At 30.4% G+C, this 10,284-nt stretch overlaps 1 long non-coding RNA gene across 1 annotated transcript; it reads left to right on the top strand.

Annotated features, from left to right (window-relative positions):
- The first annotated feature begins 8,485 nt into the window (after nt 1-8,485).
- LOC139907260 (uncharacterized) lies at nt 8,486-9,295 on the top strand. The gene is made up of 2 exons (XR_011783722.1): nt 8,486-8,938; nt 9,007-9,295. It is a non-coding gene; the product is annotated as an uncharacterized lncRNA (long non-coding RNA).
- The last annotated feature ends 989 nt before the right edge of the window (nt 9,296-10,284 follow it).

Here is a 10,284-nt window from a genome sequence, read left to right as displayed (position 1 = left end):
TATAGAAGAAAATAATTGAAAGTGTAGCAAAATTATATGATTGTAATAGTATTTATTGATTAACATAAAATCAATTTAGTAAATTAAAGATATCAGGTATAATATTTATTTATTCTCTGTTAAGTTGGGTCAATATGATTGACTATTTCGATTTTATTGTTAATTTTTTAATGTTCTTTTATCATTGTGAACTTGAATCCTTTAGTGCCAATCAGAGAAGAGAAGTTACGAGAACCTTGTTATTCTTAGCTGTTAAAATATTATTGGTTTAATACATGAAGAGTGGTGTAGGAACCATTATCGGCCCCAAAACTCTGGGTCCTTTAATATTAAAAATATAAAAGGACCTTAATATGAATAGGGTTGAAATTTGGGTAAGTGCAAATTATTAAAGTAATGTATATAAAGGGTTGAAACTTTTTTTTGAAGTGAATGAGCACGCCAACAGTTGGTATCTTCTTCCTTTATTTCAGGAAATCTCAACGGGGGGGAAGCGAATGCATTTTATGTTGTTCACGAAAATGGTTTTATAACAATAACAATATAAAAACAAAAAGCCTTAAAAAAATGACAAAAACACACACTAATGGCTTGAAGTTATTCATTTGAGGTTGACATAAATTTTGTTTTTATGGTAAGATTGACATGCACTACTCAATCATCTCGGAAAAGGGTGCAATAATTGTTACCTCATTTTAAAGAAACAAATAAATAACCGGTTTCTAATTGTTTTTGATTTTTTTTGGACAGCCCTAATAAATACTACGTTTTCTGAAGAAAAAAACACATCATTGCTACATAACTAAAGCAACGGAGAGTTGATTCCAAAAATCGACAATTGAAGGAAAAATATACGTAAGAGTTCTTTTTTTTAGAAAAGGAGGAAGCAAGCGAACCCTCTTTGTGGGATATGCAATGAGAGTGTAGTACTGGGGAAAAAGGATAATTTAAAACGTCATCATACATCAATGTAAGTGGAATGAAATATTCTGTTTTGGAAGTGACAGTAGAAAGAATATACTTATTTCTCTTCAATCTGCTTTACATAACGACATCAATGAATGGTCAAAAGAAAGCTTCGGAAGCTTCTCTCCACATTGTGTGGATTTTATAAAAGAAGAAGATGCCTCTCAAGAGTAGTGAGGTAGTAAAATAATCCATAGTTATTGCCGAGGGGATAATGTTTATAGATAATGAGATACATGAAACACTGAAAAAGATTCTCTTGTTGAACAACACAAATACATGGCAAACTGAAAAACTTTCTGCGGACATCAAAGCGACTCTGATTGGGAAATGGACAAAATATGCAACCTTATAAATTTGTATCAATGAATCAGTGGATGATACTGGCAATATTCGTTGAATTTTTTGATGTCGATAATTTATCCACGATGTTTCCAATTCAAGGAACTACAACCGCTGAGGACGTTCTGGAACAATAAAAACTTTTTATGACAAATATTCAATCCCTATGACGCTACTAACTTCATTAGTCACTGATGTTGCACCATCAATGATGGACAAGGAGCGAGTTCTTGTTAAAATTAAAGGTAATATTTCATTATTGTGGCCCGCAACATGATTTCCTCATTTAATTTCGACTAAGATAAAAAAACAGCTGTTGAGAACCTCGGCTCTATTTAATCAAGTCAAAGAAACTACTGATTATATTGACAATAAGTAGTACTGATAGAACATATTCCTTAAAATCAACCAAATATTAACATTTCTTATAAAAATTGTCAATTACTATCAAAGAATGATTTTATCAAGATTAATAGAAATACAAGGTTATACCAAAGCGCTTTTTCGCCTGAAGTTTGACTTCCACACGCTTTTTAATGTCAGAATACCTCTGTTACACTCTATGACGTCAAAATATAGTTGTCTTGCCAAGCAGTCGGTGCAGTACATCAAATTGAAAATTCTGGTAATACATGATGGCATATTTTTTGTATTTCTGTTAACCTAGGATTTTATTTGTTTTTTAGTATTTTTATAGTCAGAAAGCTTATGAGGGCGAATTCCTCATTCGAAACCCTGCCTTGAAGCTAACCAAAACTATGTTTGTAGATGTATGAATGTACGAAAAGGCATCACTCAATTGGGTTGTGGATTCCACAAAACTTTATGATCAAAGTAGTTTTGCTCAAAGACTAGTAGTAATAACATTTGTCAAAAACATTCAAATATTCTCAAAAGCGTGGTCAAGGGCATGAAATATCCTGCAGACTGTAGAGTCCTTGTAATGGAATTTGCTGTTATACAATGTAATTAAATTAGTAATAATCATATTTTATGCATATTCAGATTAAATTATTAGACAACAGATGACTTAAATAAATGAATATCATCTTTAGTACACAACTAACTATTTTTTAATAAATATATATTTTGAACACACAAGGAAACTTTTTCTTCAAAAAACAATAATAAATAAAGAGTTTGATACGATTAAGTGCTGGAGGTTAAGAGATATAATTTTAAAAGTAAGTAATGATATATAATACTTTGTTGTAAAAAAGTATTTTTTAAGAAGAAATACAATTCTTTTTTATATTTTTATTATAACAGACTTGATTAAAATTGCAAATAAATAAATGTTGTAGTTGAACTAGACCTATTAAAAAAACAAAATACTCGTAATAATTAAATATTTTCCCAATAATTTTCACTTTAAAAGAATTCCATTGGCTTAAAATCAAATGAAAAATAGAAATAATTTGCCTTTCCAAACAAAATCCTTAGAGAAAGTATTTTATTAATCTTGAAATTACATTTCTTAGTATTGTATGTTGTTATCAAGCCGTCAAAAAGTCTTGGAACATAATAAACGTGGAACAATTAATTACACCTATCGTCTTTAAATGAAATTCTAGAGAATTTATTTTTTATTTGGAACTTCTTTATTATTCATTAGAGAACATTATTTGATGACCTTCAGTCTCAACCACACGCTCCACGCGTTCCTGGAACGCTTTGCACAACGTGGTGCTTCTGCATTGATCGGCACTCTTTCTCAACCGATTGCTTAGGGACAAAATACGCTTTGACGTCAAGGGGATTCAGGTAGGGGGTCTGCAGTGGCCATAAGTGAACATCAGGGGTTTATCTTATTTCATTATACTGGATAGAGGTCAATTACTTTTTTTTTTGTAGCCAAAAATCTTGGTATGATATTTTGAACTTTGGACTTGGGTCAATGTAGTTCTTGGGTACAATGTATAAGTTTGCCCGTACGTCATACTTTCTCTTTCTTTCTTGAAATTGGAGACAGCGACAGATAGTCTAAAATCAATTATTGGAGACAATGACAATAAATAGTTGAAATTCAATTATTGCAACCTTTTAATAATAATGAAATAACTTGGAAACAAAGAACCCAATATTTGAGTAGGAGGAGAGGAATATCGACTCAATTGATCTCAATTGCTCGAATAAGTTTCCACGTAGGATTAGAGAATCATTAGAGTTTGTACTGTATATTTCTATTTCTATATGTTTATAGTACTCACGGTAACATGAGTTATTGGATTTGATGACATAGAAATTCATTCCTCATCATCATACCAATTACATTTATCCTGTAATTATACTGCAATGGTTCATAGTAGATACAAAAAAAAAAGTTCTTATGCTTGACTTAATTAGATATGATCAGCCTCATTCCTTATTCTACGGATAACCTCCTCTGTATAATGTGACCTTCCATTTACTTTCATGATCCCCCAAAGTACTAATTGTCCGAATATCTCTCAAAAGTTGAGACCCCACTCCTCCTAATACAATAATATATTCTTCACTTTGCAGAGTTATTTCCGTATTATTAAAAGGTTGCAATAATTGAATTTCAACTATTTATTGGCATTGTCTCCAATTTCAAGATAGAAAGAGAAATTAGGAACTGCAATCAAACTGTTACAATGTACCCATTGTTCTTGATAAAAAATAATTATTGGCCTACCTCTCTTGTTTCCTCACTACTGACTTCTAAAAATGGATTGACAACCCAGTCTGGCATTATTAGCTAAGAAATATCCTGATATCGTTCCGACATTTACAACTCTTCCAGGAGGGCAAATACACTTGAAGGTGATAATCTGAGATGTTATTTTCTTTATCCTATTCACAGCGGCTTAGAAACTGGTAAAGTTCACGATGGGATAAATTTCGTTTCAATAACTTACACTAACATAGGAATATCTAACTTCCAAATGATTTGTTAAATTTCCTTGCAACTGCAATTGTATTTAGTGAATAACATACATATATATGACAGTAAGCAATATCATCCTTGATTTTTTTAGATCATAAAAAAGCCCAGTTTTAGAGTCGAAAAAAGAATAAAAAGTTTTAGGAATTTTCCATCTGATAACCATGTAATTTATGTGTGTATAAATATACGTTAAAACTCTTCATCATTATCAATATCAAGCTGTCGGAAAAGTTTGGAATTGAGGGAATGTGCCTGGATCTTATTTGCTGCTTCAATAATAGTATTAATTGATTTGTGAAGTCGACCAGTAAGATTTTTATGCTACCAGATGCTGCTTGTGGATTGCACAAAGCGCTTCAAGTACACCAGGTATGGCTTTTCAAGAAACTGATGAAGCAATTTGGATGTTTTTCTCTCGGAAAAAATTAGAATGATATCAAATACCAATTCTCCTTTAGTATTAATTATAAGATTTCTTACAAATATAATTTCTTAAATCAACTTTTCATTTTTGACAAAAACAAATATAAGCGAGAAGCTTATATTCATTTCCTAGTAAAATGGACTCATCTAACAGCAAGCTAAATTATATATCTTCCATATTTTCAGGCTTTGAATCTATTCTTCCTTGAACTGAGTTATTAGTGAGAAGTATTAACTTCATAATTTGGCCTGGTGACTTATGTACAACACTGAGCATAATCTTTCTTACTTTCCAATCGTGTAAGCCTTACCTGATTTAGCAAAGATATATTGTAGGAAGAACGCAAACTGTTAGTGGACTGTTTTGAGCTGATTAAAAACATATTCACAATAGTTTTTTGTGCCTCGAACTTCTCTCAAAGCAGCATACAAATAGGTAGGTTTTCTGACTCTCATGGACTTTTGTTTTAAATCGTTAAAGAAATCTAAATACAGTTTTATAATTACTGAACGTCCTTTAATTACTTGCTTGAAGTTTTAGGGTACAGAATTTGGATTCTAGTTTATAGATTTTACTTCTTTGTAATCACATGTTTTTAACTAAAGTATAAGTATCTATTATAAGTAGTCTATTTGCATTTGAAAATAATTGTTTACTGTTAGTAAAAATTTTAGTTAAACTCTCGAGATAATATAAAAAAACTGTGAATTAGCATTGGGTTATGAGCCCACTAAGTGCACCACTGGGAAAAGTAAATAGAGTCTCGCATAAGGTGCTCATTCGCCAATTTTTCAGTGGGTTATGGTACTACTCCGAGCCATACTGATATATTGCAGTACTTGTGGGCTGATGAAATACATATGTTACGGGCAATATGGAAAGTCGGTCATTTTGTAAAATGCCCGGGGAATCTGTAAATCTTATAGAGTGGTCAATGGTCCTTTTAACTTCATTTACATTGTCAGGTAAAATGATAATGGGTAATTTGATTATTAAACAATTCATTGCAACCAATTTGATAACAAAGGATTTTATTAAGGTACAATTTCATTGCAAGCAAGTTGATAATCCAGTGCAGGTATGTACAACCTGTGGATTGCAGCCCGCCTAATGTTAAGTAGTAGCCCACTACTCATTTTCACTTCAAGTAGTATTTTGTTAGCAAATTGTCGCAATATCATCAAAAAAAAACATGCGTAGAATGCTCATAATACGTACAAACATTGAAAAATATTTGATAGTATCTTAAATTTTATGGTATTCTAAAAGAGTTGCCAGATTAGCTTTTTTTAAGCAGTTTGGCCTTGAAGAAATAGATTTGCCCTTTTTTTACATTTGGTCTCAAATTGAAATAAATTTTTTTAATACTTTTTTTTATTAATTTTTCAATAAATTTAACTTAATAGGTTCTGAGGCCCATTAAAATATTTTTAGTGGTAATGCGTTCCATTATTTTAAAATGTTAGACATCTCTGATCTAGTGCATTTTCATTGAAATTCATATTGTATAGTAATTCAATTATTATACAATGTATTATAATTTATATTGCCAAAAAACCGCGGGGAATGTCGGGTACAACCGCTAGTAATTAATAAAAGCACTAATGTTGCCCAGATTATTACAAAAAGTTTTATTATGTTCCTTTAATTGGTCAGATTGTGTAGCACAGATTCAGTATAAGTAAGCAATATAGTATAGACGTACTCTTATATGTTTACAATATTTGTTCTAGAACTTATCTTGTACTTTTGAGATTTTTTTTTTGAAAAAATGAATGACAATTGATCTAGAAACAAAAATTTGGTCTCTCATTATATATGAAACCGAATAAAAATCGGTCTATAAAGTGAGACCGTAAAATATCCGTCCACGGTCTGGGCCGAAAAATCCGTCCAAATCGGTATAGAAAAAAAAAAACACTAAAGACCGAGCCAAAAAAAAAAAAAAAAAAATTGGGGCCGGACCGAGTCTCAACACTAATAAACAAGCACATTAGCAAGAATTACTCCAATACTAATTCTACTACTGTGATTCCAAAAAGGACTTACAATTATAACTCTCCAATAAATTGTCAGGGTCATGCTCCGTCTTTTACGATCACAGACGAATATTTAATCAGGTTTTGAATACAAATGAACCTATATATGAGAGGATGTTCACTACTTAGGAATTAAATCAAAATGAAAACTGCTAAGTAAAAAAAAATTCATTCTTCAGATTACCAATTCCAAAAAAACGGCCAGCTAAAAAATCACTAGATTTACATCACTGTTCCTATTCATGTAGTATATTTTCTTCTAATGGAGAGACCAAGTTGCGAACCTTCACACGTGGCACATTGTGTTTAAAATAATAATATATCCCGAGTGTGTTGTCCGTTGAGCTACGTCGCTCCATAGAGCACTGATATCGTGCAGGTAACAACAGATACTTCTTTTTAAATGTATGCTAACGTGGATTTTGACAATTTTTACATAATGGCATGTATACTCAGTACTTTTAGAAGAGTAACCAAATTAAGAATGAACGAATATGAAATTTCTTATTTGTTTAGTCCTTTGAATAAAGTCCATGTTGATTGCTTCATGATTATAAGTGTTAATGCTAGTTTGTACAACTTTGACTTTAGGCCTTGATCAGTTCATAAATACACAAACGATAAAAATGCTTAATTTGTTCATCTAATAATTTCATTTTATAATATACGACTCGTAGATAATCTCATTGATGGTCATAATATGAGTATGTGGGTTTAAGTATGGCATAAGTAATCATTATCTTCAATTATATGTAGCTAATCAAATTACATTATTCCTCTTGGTAAAGCATTCAAAATTATTAAATGATTAGATTAAAAATCGAATTAGAATGTAAGTTTGAATTTACGGCATAGATTAGTGTCGTCATTGCATATAAAAATATGCTTCTACTCATATCCGAAAATATACTTGTAGATATTGCTAAACATAAAATCAAATTAAAAACCAGTCATGAAAGAGTAAAAAATATTTTCATGAAAGTTATTTATTTTTTTCTTCGATTTTTATTTTATTTCTGTATGAATTATTCATTCCTTTACTCATTAGTAGAAACTTGGAACAAATCATCACTAGCTTATTTTGTATTATATGTTGTACTTATTAGTGCCAATGTATAACAACTAATTAATGATATTATAATTAGCTTATCAAGGTACAAAACAATTATAAAAAGAAACAGTTAGGTATGTTTGCTAATTTTCTTGACATCAATTAGTTAATAATTATTTTATATCCCATGTATGAGTACACATTTATTCATAGCTAATTATTTGATATCTACATATACTCAGAAGGACCTTAAATTGGAGTAACATGGATTGTCAATGTTCTTGACTACTAATTACATTAAGTAGGAAAAAGCAGAGCTAGTTGGAGCACTTCAATTTCTAGCGAATTTCTACAAATTGTTCCCCAGCAATTTAGTGAAAAGCCAGTGATCTCCAATATGTTTTTTATGACCTACTGTTCTTTGAGGTTGATCATTAGAATCAATCCTGTAATCATTTACTTTCTTTAAGTAATTGTTTTGTTGTTCATTAATTTTCTTCTAAAATTCAAGTTTTCACCTAAATTATTTATATTTGGTAAAAATATAGTAATTTGAGGTTAATCTAAGGTTTAAATAGTGCTCATTGGTTTAGTATTCAGTGAGATATTAGTATTTAAAGTCAAGAATGGCAAATTTGCCTCATACTAGTTACAGCAAAATACAAAGACTATAAATAAACGTTTAAATTTCACCCAAACTTATATATTAATTTGTGATATCACTTTCATTATGCTAAATTTATAACTTTTGTACAATGGTGGTCTGAAAAGTTTTCGACCTCAACGTAAATATGGCAGCACTTGTAAATAAAAGTGAGTCAAATCTTGACACTTACTCATCACAGTTTCCGCTAGTATGTACGCTCAGTTGTTATGCACTAGTCGTTTGAGTGAGTTGATGAATGGATTACTTAACATCTGGATAAACACAGGCCATGCAACCTCGGTATTAAACTTTTAAAACAAATAATAAATAATTATTCTATTAAACAACAATTGTAAAAGAGAAGAATAAATTCGTGTTAAAAAGTGATTAATCATGAACGCGGAGCTAGATAGGGACGTATCTGATCGTCCATTGAAAACCTTCATTTGTGATTTAAGTAATCAATCATGAAATTGTGGATCTTCTGGTCAAAAATTTTGTCGAAAAATGTCAAGTTTTTAGGTGAAATTTGAAAGAGTTCAACAAATGCAATTATCAAGTATGATTCTATTCTGTCGAAGGAAGAGCTGATTTTTTTAATACAAGATTTCATTTTATTCATTTCAGATCTGACTTTTAATTGCAGATCGCCTTTATTAGTGAGTATGGAGGAAGGATCTCTTATTAAACTACTTACAACTATAGAAGACATTTTTTGGGAGAATATCCATAATATAGTTATAACTTTAGATTGTCAGTCCTTCGTAGTTCATCATATTTATCTTGAATTGGAGAAGAGCGTCTCTTGATGAACCTGTTTTTATTTATAAATCAATTCATATTATGTAATTCATGTCTCTCCTCTTGTATTTGGATTGGATCTTCCTTTCTTAATTCATTAAAAGTGTTGAAAATAGTGTTTCTGAATCTGAATTCTGAGTGTTGTGGGTCATTTTTGAAGAATGTATTATCAAGAATGCCTCATCCTCTCTTGTATATATATAGAGGATATCTGCTTGAATAATTACCTGAAACTTCAGGAATTTTATACTATTATTATGGATAATGAACCTAAATGTAGATATTTCAACATGATAAGCATGAATGAGTCCATATTCAGCGACTTTTTGTAATGCAACAAATCGTTATTATCGCCACTACTAAAACTAAAGACTCGACATATAATGAAGTTGGGTTGATATTTATTTCATTTCACATAGATTATTCTGATAATTTATTGTGATAATAAGTTCAACGTTTACTTCTTGATATTTATTTATTAAATTATATTTATATAGGAATGCTATGAATCTTTAATTGGAATGACTCATGATTACATTTATCATTAAATGTAGAGGACATAATTCCCCTATAAAGTAACAAATAAACTTATTTCTTGTTCAGTTCTATAATAATTATTTTTATTTGAAAATCCTATCATGAATTCCTACAATATCTTGATAATTTCCAGCCATTGGATTGATCATGAAACATAAAATAGTCCTTGTGGGTCCATTGTCGTTATAACCATTACTTTTGCCATTCATATACTCTATTCTTATTCTTTGAGCATCTATTTCTTCATTTAATATAATTGAAACAACTTTATCCTTCTTAGTAAATTTTTCATATCTTGCTTTTAAATAATTGAATGTTACTTTCGATAACGCACTTGATTCTCGCATAAAGGAAGACAGTTTTTTTAAGACATAGTAGGCAGATCACATTTTTAAAAGTTCTTTATAAAGAGGAGGGAAATTTTGTGCCAGATAAAAGCTGTCGCCGAGGTTTCTGGTGGAATATTTAGTCTGGTTAGAGGGTTGAGTTGGCAGCTTTAACTGCTCAGAAATCAATCATATGAAATTAATTGAGCTAGATCGGAAATGGTTTGACTAAAGCTGTTTA

The sequence above is a fragment of the Lepeophtheirus salmonis genome, chromosome 14 (assembly GCF_016086655.4).
Source record: "Lepeophtheirus salmonis chromosome 14, UVic_Lsal_1.4, whole genome shotgun sequence".
Lineage (NCBI taxonomy): Eukaryota > Metazoa > Arthropoda > Copepoda > Siphonostomatoida > Caligidae > Lepeophtheirus > Lepeophtheirus salmonis.
The sequence above is the reverse complement of the archived record's forward strand: the minus strand, read 5'-3'. Positions and strand labels throughout refer to the sequence as shown.